At 42.7% G+C, this 13,211-nt stretch overlaps 1 long non-coding RNA gene across 1 annotated transcript in view; it reads left to right on the forward strand.

Moving 5' to 3' along the window:
- The first annotated feature begins 6,537 nt into the window (after window positions 1-6,537).
- LOC127569881 (uncharacterized) overlaps window positions 6,538-13,211 on the forward strand; it is a 263,884-nt gene continuing 257,210 nt past the window's right edge. Inside the window, exon 1 of the long non-coding RNA XR_007956256.1 lies at window positions 6,538-6,553. This is a non-coding gene — a long non-coding RNA (uncharacterized LOC127569881). The remainder of the gene's footprint in view (window positions 6,554-13,211) is intronic.

A 13,211-nucleotide genomic window follows, 5' to 3' on the forward strand; every position in this document is an offset into this window, starting at 1 on the left:
GCCAGGGTTTTCTGCTTCTGTGCCTGCCAGCCTGTGATTTTCCATTCATTGATGTGGATGGGTGGAAAATTGCAGGGTGGTGAGCACAGAAGTGGAAACCCTGGTCATTAGAACAGCTCATAAAGTGAAGGGTGAAACTGTTGAAAATGGCATGTGAATTATATGTTTCAGTGACATCTAGGAGAGAACAAGAATAAATTAGAAAGGAAAAATAAGAAGTATTTTAGGGGAAGAAAGAAATTAGCTTTATTCTGAATGTTACACAATACATACGGGCTCCATTGCATCAATGACTATATTAGTCGGAAAACACTTTGAGGGTTGTGTAAGTTGTTGTATAAGACTACATCTTTTGTTCATTTTCTTTCATTTTATTAATACTAAAAGAAGCATTATGTTTAATGCTAATATTGAGAAGTGTTCCATTTTTCACTATTAAGATCTGTCCTCTTCTGTGGAATAGCAGAGAGATGTAACAAAAATAGGGTTATAGTACCAGGAAATTTCAACTTCTCAAATATTAACTGGAATTGCCTGAGCATAAAAGGCTCAAAGGGGGTGGAATTTTTGAGGTTGTGTCCAGGAGACAAGGTAAATAGACCAATGAGGGAAGGAACAATGCAGGACCTTGTCTTGGGGAATCTAGCTGATCAGGTAGAGGGAGTGTAAGTTGGGGAGCATTTTGGAGAAGATGACCATATATTTCAAAGTGTTGATGGAGAAAGATAGGGATTGACCAGGAATAAAGATTTTAAATTGGGGAAGGCCAATTTCATTGAAATAAGACAGGACCTGGCAAAGGTAGACTGGGAGCATCTACTTGCAGGTAATTCCACATCTGCATGGCGGGAAGCTTTCAAAGGGGAAATAAACAGTTCAGGGCCAGCATATTCTTGTAATGGTGAAAGCCAAGAGGAACAAGTATTGGGGGATATCAAGGGTTGGATAAAGAGAAAAAAGGAAGCATACGGCAGGTATAGAGAACTGAAGATGGGGGAGACCCACCTAGAGTATAAAAAGTTTAGGGAGATGCTTAGAATGGAAATTAGAAGGCAAGAAGTGGTCACAAAATATCACTGGCAAACTGAATTAAGATAAATATGAAGCATTTTATAAGTGTATGTAGGACAACAGAATAACCAGGAAAAGAGTAGGGCCCATTGGAAACAACAGGGGCAATCTGTGTGTGAAGCCAGAAGGTATAAGTGGATCTTAAATGATACGTTTCATTGGTATTCACAAGGGAAACAGACTTTGTGATTGGAGAACTCAGGGAGGGGGAAACACTAGTGCAAACCTTTAGAAATAAGAGGTATTTGTTGCCTTGGCAGGTTTGAAGGTATATAAATTCCCAGGGCTGGATGAGGATTATCCCAGGCTGCTTTAGAAGGAAAAAGGTAGCTGGGGCTCTGGCTGAGAATTTTTACAGCTTTGCTGGCCACAAGTGAGGTACCAGATGACTGGAGGATGGCAAATCTGGTCCCCCTTTTCAGGAAGGGCCACATGGCGAACCCTGGTAATTACAGACATCAGTAGCAGGGAAGTTATTGGAAAATGTTCTAAGGGACTGGATTAATGATTACTTGGAGAGGCAGAGACTAATCAGAGATAACTAGTATGGCTTTGTCAAGGACGGATCTTATCTGACCAATCTGATTGATTTTTCATAAGGAGTAACAAAGTTTATTGACGAGGCAGTATAGTAGATATGGTTGACATTGATTTCAGTAAGGCAATTGACAAGGTCCCACAAGGGAGACTGGTCCAAATGTTTAGGGCCCATGGGATCCAGGCAATTTGACAAATTGGATCCAAAATTGATTGGTATTGGTATTGGTTTATTATTGTTACTTGTAGCGAGGTACATTGAAAAACTTGTCTTGCATACCGTTCATACAGATCAATTCATTACACAGTACATTGAGGTAGTGCAGGATAAAAACAATAACAGAATACAGAGTCAAGTATCACAGCTACAGGGAAGTGTATTGCAGGTAGACAATAAGGTGCAAGATCATAACAAGGTAGATTGTGAGGTCAAGGGTCCATCTCATCATATGAGGGAATTGTTCAATAGTCTTATCACAGTGGGATCGAAGCTGTCATTGAGCCTGGTGGTATGTGCCCTCAGGCTCCAGTATCTTCTGCCTGATGGGAGAGGGGAGAAGAGAGAATGACCTGGGTGGGTGGGGTCTTTGATGATGCTGGCTGCTTCATCAAGGCAGCGAGAGGTATGGACAGGGTTCATGGAGGGGAGGCTAGCTTCTGTGATGTGCTGGGCTAGTCCACAACTCTCTGCAGTTTCTTGAGGTCCCAGGCAGAACAGTTGCCATACCAAGCTGTGATACATCCAGATAGGATGCTTTCTATAGTGCATCAATAAAAGTTGGTGAGTGTCAAAGGAGACATGCCAAATTTCTTTAGCCTCCTGAGGAAGTAGAGGCACTGGTGAGCTTTCTTGACCACAGCATCTACGTGGTTGGACCAGTATAGGCTATTGATGATGTTCACTCCAAGGAACTTGAAGCTCTCAACCCTCTCGACCTCAATACCAATGACGTAGACAGGTGCATGTACACCACCCCCTTTCTTGAAGCCAATGACCAGCTCTTTTGTTGTGCTGACATTGAGGGAAAGATTGTTATCATGACACCATGTCACTAAGCTCTCTATCTCCTTCCTGTACTCTGACTCATCATTATTTGAGATACAGCCTACTATGGTGATATCATCCACAAACTTGTAGATGAAGTTAGAGCAAAATCTGGCCATACAGTCATGAGTATATAGGGAGTAGAGTAGAGGGCTGAGGATGCATGCCTTATTGGGCACCAGTGTTGAGCATAATCGCGCTGGAGGTGTTGCTGACTATCCACACTGATTGCGGTCTGTTGGTCAGAAAGTCAAGGATCCAGTTGCAACTGATAAATGTGATGCATTTTGGGAGTTGTCATGAGGTCAGGACAAAAACCATTAAGTGTTGAGGAACAGAAGGACCTTGGTGTACATGTCCAAAAATCCTTGAAGATGGCAGTGCAGGTAAAGAACATGGTTAAGAAGGCATATGGGATGCTAGCTTTTATTAGTTGGGGCATTGAATACGAGATCATGGAGGTTATGCTCCAACTTTATAAAATATTGATCAGACATTAGCTGGAGTTCTGTGTGCAGTTCTGATTACCACACGATAGGAAAGATGTGATAGCATTGGAGAAGGTGCCAAGGAGATTCAGCAGGATGTTGCCTGGGATGGGGCTTTTTAGTTCTGAGGAGAGAATGGAGAGGCTGTATCTGTTTTCCCTGGAGTGGAGGAGATTAAGAGGGGACATTATTGAGGTACATATATAAAATAATAGTGGTATAGATAGAGTAGACTGCAGGAATGTTTTTGCCTTATCAGAGCCGAGTCAAGCTAGAGGACATTGATTTGGGGTAAGGAGTAAGAGATTTAGAGGGGATCTGAAAGGGACCTTTCTCATTCAGAGAGTGGTGAGGACCTGGAATGCACTGCTGGAGAGAATGGTGGAAGCAGAGTTTCTAACAGCATTTAAGAGGTGACTAGACAAGCACTTGAATGCTTAGGGATTGAAGGCTATGGGTTAAGTGCTGGAAGATGGGATTAATGGGTTGCTCACTGTTCCATGTGGATATAGTGGGTTGAATGGCCTGTTTCCATGCTGTATGACTCTAGCCATAAATGAGAACTCCATTAAAGCAAAATAAGGTGACAGAAGACTGAGAGGAAGGAAACTGATGGGAAACCAGGCACTCTGGATGCATGAGAAACCTGTGATTAATTTGGAGTCTTGAGGTAATGCCATTAAAGAGAAGAATAATGTATCATTACCATCAATATGTGCTGATAAACATGTTAATAAAATGTCCATTTCAGAGCTTCAGCCTCAGCTATCATCTTTTTTAGCTTTTTCAAATATCCTTCACTGAACAATCAAGAAAAAATGAAATGGCACAGTTTTATATGCACATTATATACATTGGCAACATTCTTGTTGAAATGATGTAGCCCATTTCAAATTCACCAAATTAATTGCCTATTTCCATCTGTTCGATTAGGATGCTTTTCCATTCATTAAACTTGTTAAAACTCCTGTGAGAATTTATCATGTGCTACTTTGCTTTCTTTCTGGTTCCTTAATTGGAATATAAAGTGGATCAACTGAAAACAGCAACACACACAATATACTCACTAAAGTAACATTCACCAGACCCCAAGAGTTCACATTCACATTGATATTGAGAAAATTCTATGTCCCATTTGAACTTCTGCTTCTGTTAAGACATGTATAAAAGAGTAGGTATTGCAGTATTCCTCAGATGTTGGAATGATTATACAAGGCTCAAGCATACATTTTTTTTGTTTCAAAATAAATAGAACATAGTACATAGAACATAGAACAGTACAACACTGGACAGGTCATTCATCCCACGAAGTTTTGCCGATCTTGATGCCAATTTATACTAAATATCCTTCTCTTGTGTATCATCCATATCCCCCTGTTCCCTTCATATTCATGTGTCTGTCTAAAAGCCTCTTAAACTTCACCAAACTGCCTGCTTCCACTACTATCCCTAGTAACCGATTCCAGGCATCTACCATTCTCTGCGTAAAGAATTTGCCTCTCATGTCGCCTTTCAACTTCCCCCCTCAAACCTTAAAAGCATGTCTTCTGGTGTTTGACATTTCTACCCTGGGGAAAAGATTCTGACAGTCTACTCTGTCTATGCCCCTCATAATTTTAAAAACCTCTATCAGGTCTCCCCTCAGCCTTTGACACTTGAAGGAGAACAGCTCAGGTTTGTATAACCTTTCCTTATCGCTCATACCCTCTAATCCAGGCAGCATCCTGGTAAACCTCTTCTGCACCCTATCCACAGTCTCCACATCCTTCCTATAATGGGGTAACCAGAACTGTACGCAATACTCCAAGTGTGATCTGACTAAAGTTTTATATAGCTGCAGCATGACTTCCTTACTCTTATACTCAACAGCCCTACCAATGAAGGCAAGCATGCCATACACCTTCTTTATCATCTTATCCAAGGAGTTTCACCTTGCAGAGTTGGGAGTTGGAGCAAGATTTGGAGCAGGTCCTTTGAAAAGAGGTGAGTCTCTGTGCTTGTGCTTGTGAGTTTCACCTTGCAGGAGTCTAAATGAGGCACATTTGCAAATTGTTAATAGTTGATTGGATGATAAACAGCAGCAAATGAAAGGAAGGTAGGTATAGACGGAGCGGCAATTTTGGGAGCAGCCATTGTTGCAGTGAGCCAGTGTTAGAGTGGGGGACTGAGGCTTTGGCACAAGAGGCTTCCGCGAGAGGAGGCAATGGTAACTCTCTAGTAAGTTGCTTTCTTTCTTGCTTTGGTGTTTCCTTTAGTGCCAGGCCAAAGTAGTTAGAATGGCTCCAGGGTCGGTGGTATGTTCAGCTTGTGAGATGTGGGAGATCTGGGCGACATCCAGTCTCCCTAATAACTACATCTGCACGAGGTGCATCCAGCTGCAGCTCCTTACAGACTGTGTTAGGGAACTGGAGCTGCAGCTGGATGACCTTCAGCTCCTACGGAATAACAAGGAGTTCATAGATAGGAGCTACAGGGAGGGAGTCACTCCTAAGCTGCGGGAGGCAGGTAGCTGTGTGACTGTCAGGAGAAGGACGGAGAATAGGCAGGTAGTGCAGAGTACACCTGTGGCCATTCCTCTCACTAACAGGTATACTGCTTTGGAGACTGTTGGGTAGGGGGGAGACCTACTGGGGAAAGCTGCAGTGACCAGGTCTCTGGCACTGAGCCTGGTTGTGTGGCACAGAAGGGAAGGGGGGGAGAAGAGGAGAGCGGTAGTGATAGGAGATTCCATAGTAAGGGGGGCAGACAGAATATTCTGTGGACGTGAAAGAGACTCCCAGATGGTATGTTGCCTCCCAGGTGCCAGGGTCAGGGATGTCTCAGATCAGGTCCACAACATTCTGAAGGGGGAGGGCGAACAGCCAGAGGTCATGGTATATATTGGTACCAATGACATAGGTAGGAAAAGAGATGAGGTCCTGAAGAGGGAATATAGGGAGTTAGGTGGGAAGTTGAAAAGCAGGATCTCAAGGGTAGTAATCTCTGGATTGCTGCCTGTGCCACGTGACAGTGAGGGTAAGAATAGGGTGATTTGGCAAATGAATGCGTGGCTGAGGAGTTGGTGCAGGGGGCAGGGTTTCAGATTTGTGGATCATTGGGATCTCTTCTGGGGAAGGTACAACCTGTACAAAAGGGACGGATTACACCTGAACTGGAGGGGGACCAATATTCTTGTGGGCAGGTTTGCTAGAACTGTTGGTGAGGGTTTAAATTAGTTTGGCAGTGAGATGGGAACCAGACTGGTAGGTCAGAGGTTGATGCATTTAGTGTAAAAGTAAATACAGCATGTAGAAAGACTGGGAGGAAGGATAGGCAGTTGTAAGGGCAAAATTGCAGTCAGTTGGATGGGCTCAAGTGTGTCTACTTAAATGCAAGAAGTATCAGGAATATGGGTGATGAACTTAGAGCATGGGTAAGTACATGGAGCTATGACGTGGTGGCCATTACAGAGACTTGGCTGTCACAAGGGCAGGAATGGCTGCTGGATATTCCGAGGTTTAGATGTTTCAAAAGGGACAGGGATGGAGGTAAAAGAGGTGGGGGAGTGACTTTGCTGATCAGGGACAATATAAGCTGTAGAAAGGGAGGATGTCCTGGAGGGATCATCTACTGAGTCAGTGTGGGTGAAAGTCAGAAACAGAAAGGGAGCGATCACTCTATTTGGAGTATTCTACAGACCCCCCCCATAGCAGCAGAGACACTGAGGAGCAGATCGGGAGGCAGATTTTGGAGGGGTGCAAAAATAACAGGGTTGTTGTCATAATGGGTGATTTCAACTTTCCTAATATTAATTAGCACCACCTTAGTGTAAAGGGGATAGATGAAAGTAGGTATGTCCAGGATGGATTCTTGATGCACTATGTTGACAGGCCAACTAGAGGAGAGGCCATACTGGACCTGGTACTAGGCAATGAGCCTAATCAGGTTTCAGATCTCTCAGTGGAGAGCATTTTGGAGATAGGGACCGTAACTTCTTGTCCTTTACCATAGCCTTGGAGAGGGATAGCAGACGATGGGAGCAGAAGGAAAGTATTTAATTGGGGAGGGGGAATTATGATGCTATTAGGCAGGAACTTGGGAGCGTAAATTGGGAAGAGATGTTCTTCGGGAAGTGCAGAACGGAAATGTGGATGTTGTTTAGGGAGTATTTGTATGGGGTTCTGGATAGGTTTGTCCCACTGAGGCAGGGTAAGGATGGTAGAGTGAAGGAACCGTGGTTGACATAAGATGTAGAATATCTTGTCAAGAGGAAAAAGGAAGCAAGGTTTCGAAAGCAAGAATCAGACAGGGCTCTGGAGAGTTACAAGGTAACCAGGCGGGAGCTTAAGAATGGACTTAAGAGAGCTAGAAGGGAGCTTGAGAAGGCCTTGGTGAGTAGGATTAAGGAAAACCTCAAGGCGTTCTACACATTTGTGAAGAATAGGAGAATGACTAGTGTGAGGGTAGGATAGATCAGGGATAAAAGAGGAAACATGTGCCTGGAGTCGGAAGAGGTAGGGAAGGTCCTTAATGAATACTTTGCTTCAGTTTTCACCAGTGAGAGAGACCTTGACATTTGTTAGGATGGTGTACAACAGGCTGATATGCCAGGGCATGTTGACATGAGGAAAGAGAATGAACTGGAACTTTTGAAAAACATTAGGATAGATAAGTCATTGGGGCCAGATGGGATATATCCAAGGTTATTATGGGAAGCGAGGGAAGAAATTGCTGCGCCTTTGGCCATGATCTTTGCGTCCTCACTGGTGACAGGAGTAGCGGCAGATGATTGGAGGGTGGCAAATGTTGTTCCTTTGATTAAGAAAGGGAGTAGGGATAACCCTGGGAATTACAGACCGGTGAGTCTTACTTCAGTGGTGGGCAAATTACTGGAGAAGATTCTTAGAGACAGGATTTATGGGCATTTAGAGAAGCATACGCTGATTAGGGACAGTCAGATTGGCTTTGTGAGGGGCAGGTCGTGCCTCATGAGCCTGAGTGAATTCTTTGAGGATGTGACAAAGCACATTGATGAAGGTGGAGCAGTGGATGTGGTGTACATGGATTTTAGTAAGGCATTTGATAATGTTCCTCATGGAAGGCTCATTCAGAAAGTCAGGAGGCATGGGATCCAGGGAAACTTGACTGTGTGCATTCAGAATTGGCTTGCCCTTAGAAGACGGAGGTGGTGGTAGATGGAGCATAATCTGCCTGGAGGCCGGAGACCAGTTCTGCAGGGATCTGTTCTGGGACCCCTGCTCTTTGTGATTTTTATAAATGGCTTGGATGGGGATGTGGAAGGGTGAGTTAGTAAGTTTGCTGATGACACGAAGGTTGGTGGTGTTGTGGATAGTGTAGAAGGTTGCTGTCGATTACAACAGGACATTGATAGGATGCAGAGCTGGGCTGAGAAGTGGCAGATGGAGTTCAACCTGGAAAAGTGTGAAGTGATACGCTTTGGATGATTGAATTTGAAGGCAGAATACAAGGTTAATGGCAGGAGTCTTTGCAGTGTGGAGGAACAGAGGGATCTTGGATTCCACGTCCATAGATTCCTCAAGGTTGCTGCCCAGGTCGATAGGTTTGTTAAGAAGGCATATGGTGTGTTGGCCTTCATTGGTTGGGGTATTGAGTTCAAGAGCTGCGAGGTAATGTTGCAGCTCTTTCAAACTCTGCTTAGACCACACAGAGTATTGTGTTCAGTTCTGGTCACCTCATTATAGGAAAGATGTAGAAGCTTTAGAGTGGGTGCAGAGGAGATTTATCAGGGTGCTTCCTGGATTGGCAAGCATGTCTTATGAGGATAGGTTGAAGGAGCTGTGGCTTTTCTCTTTGGAGAAGAGGATGAGAGGTGACTTGATAGAGGTGTACAAGATGATAAGAGGCATAGATCGAGTGGAAATTCAGAGACTTTTTCCCAGTGCGACAATAGCTAACACGAGGGGGCATAATTGTAAGGTGATTGGAGGAAGGTTTAAGGGGGATGTCAGAGGTAAATTTTTTTTTACAGAGAGTGGTGGGTGCATGGAACGCACTGCAGGCTGAGGTGGTGGAGGCAGATAAATTAGGGACATTTAAGAGACTCTTAGATAGGCACATGAATGACAGAGAAATGGGGGGCTATGAGGGAGGGAAGGGTTAGATAGATCTTGAGAGTAGGATAAAATGTCGGCACAACATTGTGGGCCGAAGGGGCGGTCCTCTGCTGTAAGGCTCTATGTTCCCTTGTGTTGCCACTTTCAGTGAACTATGGACCTGGACTCCAAGATCCCTCTGTACCTCAATGTTACTAAGGGAGACTACCAATAAATGTCCACTTTCTCCTTTCATTTGACCTCCCAAATTGCAACACCTCAAACTAGCCCAGATGAAACCATCTGCCACTTCTCTGCCCATGTCTGTAACCGATCTATATCCTGGTGTATTCTTTGATAGTCCTTTACACTCTCCAGAACTCCACCAATCTTGGTATCATCTGCAAACTTGCTAATCCACTCATCTGCACTTTCATGCAAATCATTGATGTATATCACAGACAATTAATAAAGCATATAAATGGTGGGGTGTGGATGGAGGTGGTCATTGAATTCTCTTTCAACTTCTGAATTTGTCTGTGCATTTCATTCAAGAGTTCTCAGTTTTTTTTACTTGAAGACCTATTAGATTATATTGTGACTTGCTAAAAGCATGATTTCATTTTTCTCTGCAGGGATCAGTGTGATTTATACTTGGAGAACAGTGTGGGCATTCATCCACAAAAATTAGATAGATTAATCAATGGAAATCAGAACTCAAGTAAACACTATGTCACCTGTCACTGCACATGGTTACAAAATGTGTCCAACACACAATTTAGCACTAATTATTCAATAATATTTATTCAATTCAGTGTCACAAGTTTCTGAATGGAGCCTAACTTCTCACTTTGGGTAATTCTTTCTTGCACAAACTTACATGCTTGTGTATTTGCTGATGGTGCTTAAAAAAGGACTATTGTTTAACTTATATTAACAATAGAAAACACTGGAACTGTTCTGTTATTCACATCTAGTTTTAATTCCAAAGAAATGGCCTCGAGGTCCTAGGGCTAATTCAGCAATTGTACACTGTGGCTAGTGCACTTGCATATTCTAGGGCATGCCTTGCTAAATTAGGGCTGCAGTAGATGTTCAAACATGTCTCTTCAATCACAATATACAGAGTGTCATGTTGTTACTGCACAGGCTTTTCCGTTTACCACTAAATAATCTGAAGTAATTTAAATATATTTGCTTTATTGAATTAATATCTATCTCACTCTGGATCACAACCAGTGATCTTGGCACTGTTAATAAATGGCAATCTCCTTATTGTGATCCAGAATTTTGTAGCTAAGTAATTTGGATGTTTTCCCTGTGCTCTTATGTAGCCTTGTTCTTTGGAAACATAGACCATACTTCTAACATGATGAAATAGAAAAGCACCGCAGGCAATTGTTAAGGCCGCCAATGTTCACTGGGGAACATTTTCAGCTCATACCTAAAACAGGCTCAAAGAAATGGGAGGAACTGTGCCACTTACTTTCCTGATGATCTGAGAAGAAAGCAAAGACCCTATTCAGACTTCAGCTTCATTGAAATTTAGTGGGGGAGCTGTCAGCATGAACTGTGCTGATAATTGAACAGCTGTCCATTGGGGGAGGTAGAGCTAGCGTGGGTGGCGCTTTAGGTTAATGGATTTTGGCTGGGCTGTGACCTTGGTTGCTGGTGGTCTTCATCTCTTAAAGGAACTCAGTATGGAGTTGAGGTAGAGCCTGTTTTCATTGCTGAATACCAAAAATGCTAACCGGGAAAACATTCCAAATCTCTGATAATGCTGGAGAGTAAAGAGATCCTCCAAGGTAAATGTGAAGGTAAATTATTTTAGCACTGAAGCATCAGAGGGCATGGTCTCAGAGGCAAGTAAAGGGACCCAGAGGGTAGAAGCAGGAGCCTTTGCAATTGTCTAATTGGTTTGAGATTATTTCACCTTGTTCGGATGGGAGTGATGTCTGCAGGGATGGATAAGTTAACTGACCACGTCACCATGATACGGAAAGCTGTTCAACTGAGGGGAACAAAGGGAATAGGATGGTAGTACAGCACAGAGAACCGTAGAGCCATATAACACCATTTAAGGGGGAAGTATAGTGAGGGGAATGACTCTAAACAAAAAGAGTGAGAGTTCAGGAAGCTGTGTTGGCTGCCCGATGCCAGAGTCTGGGATTCCGCTCTGTCCCAAAGAAAACTTAATGGGATGGGAGGATCAAGTAGGAATGGTACACCTCGGCATCAGTGATATAGGTAGGACAAAAGAGGTTCTGCTAATGAGGAGTTAGGCACAAAATTAAAAAGCAGAACTTCAAAGGTAATAATCTATGGATTGCTACCCTGAGCCATGTGCAAATTGGCATAAGACAAAAAGATAAAAAAAAATGAATTCATGGCTCAAAGAATGGTGTGGTAAAAATGAGTTTTGGTTCATAGGGCATTGGCACCAAGAGTGGGAGAGTGAGAATTATGCAGTTGGGGAAGTTTACACCTGAATTGTGCTGGAACCAGTGTGCGAGTGAACCGCATAACAAGTAGAGAGATTTTAAACTAGGTAGTGGGGGCAAGGGATCAAATTTGTGAATATCTGTTAATTCAAGGAGTGGAGACAAGTGAGAGGGAAAGATGTGACAGGAAGGGACAGAAAGTACAAATCTAAGGGTAAGTCAGTAGCTACGGGTAGAGGATACAAAAATAAAAAGCAAACAAAACTGAGGGTTCTTTAGCTGAATACATGTGCCATTCAAAATAAAATAGATGAACTGCGAGTGCAAATAGAAATAAATATGTATGATCTGGTAGCCATTTATAGAGACATGGCTATAGAATGACCTATGCAGCAACCTGAATATTGAAGGGTGCCTGACATTTAGGAAGAAGAAAAAGCTGGAAAAAGGTGCATGGAGTCATAGTGTCATAGAGAGAAGCAGCACAGTAATAGAAGCTTTGGCCCAAGTCCATGCTGACCATCAGACACACATTTACATTTTTTATTATCCCCACAATCTCATAAGCTCACCCCAGATTCTACCACTCACCTACACACCAGGGGGAGTTTACACTGGCCAATTAACCTATGAGCCCCTGTATCAAAAAGTGGTGTGTTGATAAATGTATGGACTAGAAAAATGGACAAAGGTAGCTAAGCTAAGGAGCTCATGGGGTGTCTTCAGGCTTCATAGAATAGAAGTTCTAGAACCAAACATAGAGCAGACTATACATTTGAAATGTGAAAAATAGGTATAGGAGGATACTATTTGGCTCTTTGAGCCTGATCCACCATTGATTACAATCATGGCTCATCCTCTGTCTCAATATCATATTTCCATGCTCTCTCCATACTCCATGATGCTTTTTGTGTTTAACACTGGTAGACCTGGCATTGTACAATGAGACAGGATTAACTATTGACCCCATCACGAAAGCATCACCAGGAAGTAGCTCAACATAATACTATTGAATTTTACATACAGTTTGAAGAAGAGTAGATTGGATCCAAGACTGGTATTTTAAACAAATGTGGCCGATAACAAGGGCGTGAAAGCAGACCCAGCTAAAGTGAACTGGAAAATTAGATTAAGGGATCAGTGAACTAAGATAAAGTGGGAGATGTTTAAGGTTATCTTTCAGAATGCACAGAATAACTACATTCCAATGAGAAATAATATTTCCAAGGGGAGGATTCATTATCCACGGTTAACTGAACATTAAAGGTAGTAATAAACTTAAAGAAAGAAGCATATCATTGTGCAAAGACGTGGCAGTTTAAAAGATTGAATAGAATAAAAAAAGATCAATAAATGGCCAAGATTAATAAAGAAGGAAAAATTAGAGCAGAAGATAAAACTAGCCAAAAATATACTAACAGATAGTAAGCTTCCACAGGTATTTAAAATAGAGAAGACTTAATAAGGTGAGTGATCTGAGTCCGGGGAAACAGAGAGGAAATGCAAATGAATTGAATGGATATTTTGCATCTATCTTCAGAATAGCAAATCAAAGTAACACTGCAGAAATAGCTCT

This window comes from Pristis pectinata, chromosome 4, assembly GCF_009764475.1.
Source record: "Pristis pectinata isolate sPriPec2 chromosome 4, sPriPec2.1.pri, whole genome shotgun sequence".
In the NCBI taxonomy this organism is placed as follows: Eukaryota; Metazoa; Chordata; class Chondrichthyes; order Rhinopristiformes; family Pristidae; genus Pristis; species Pristis pectinata.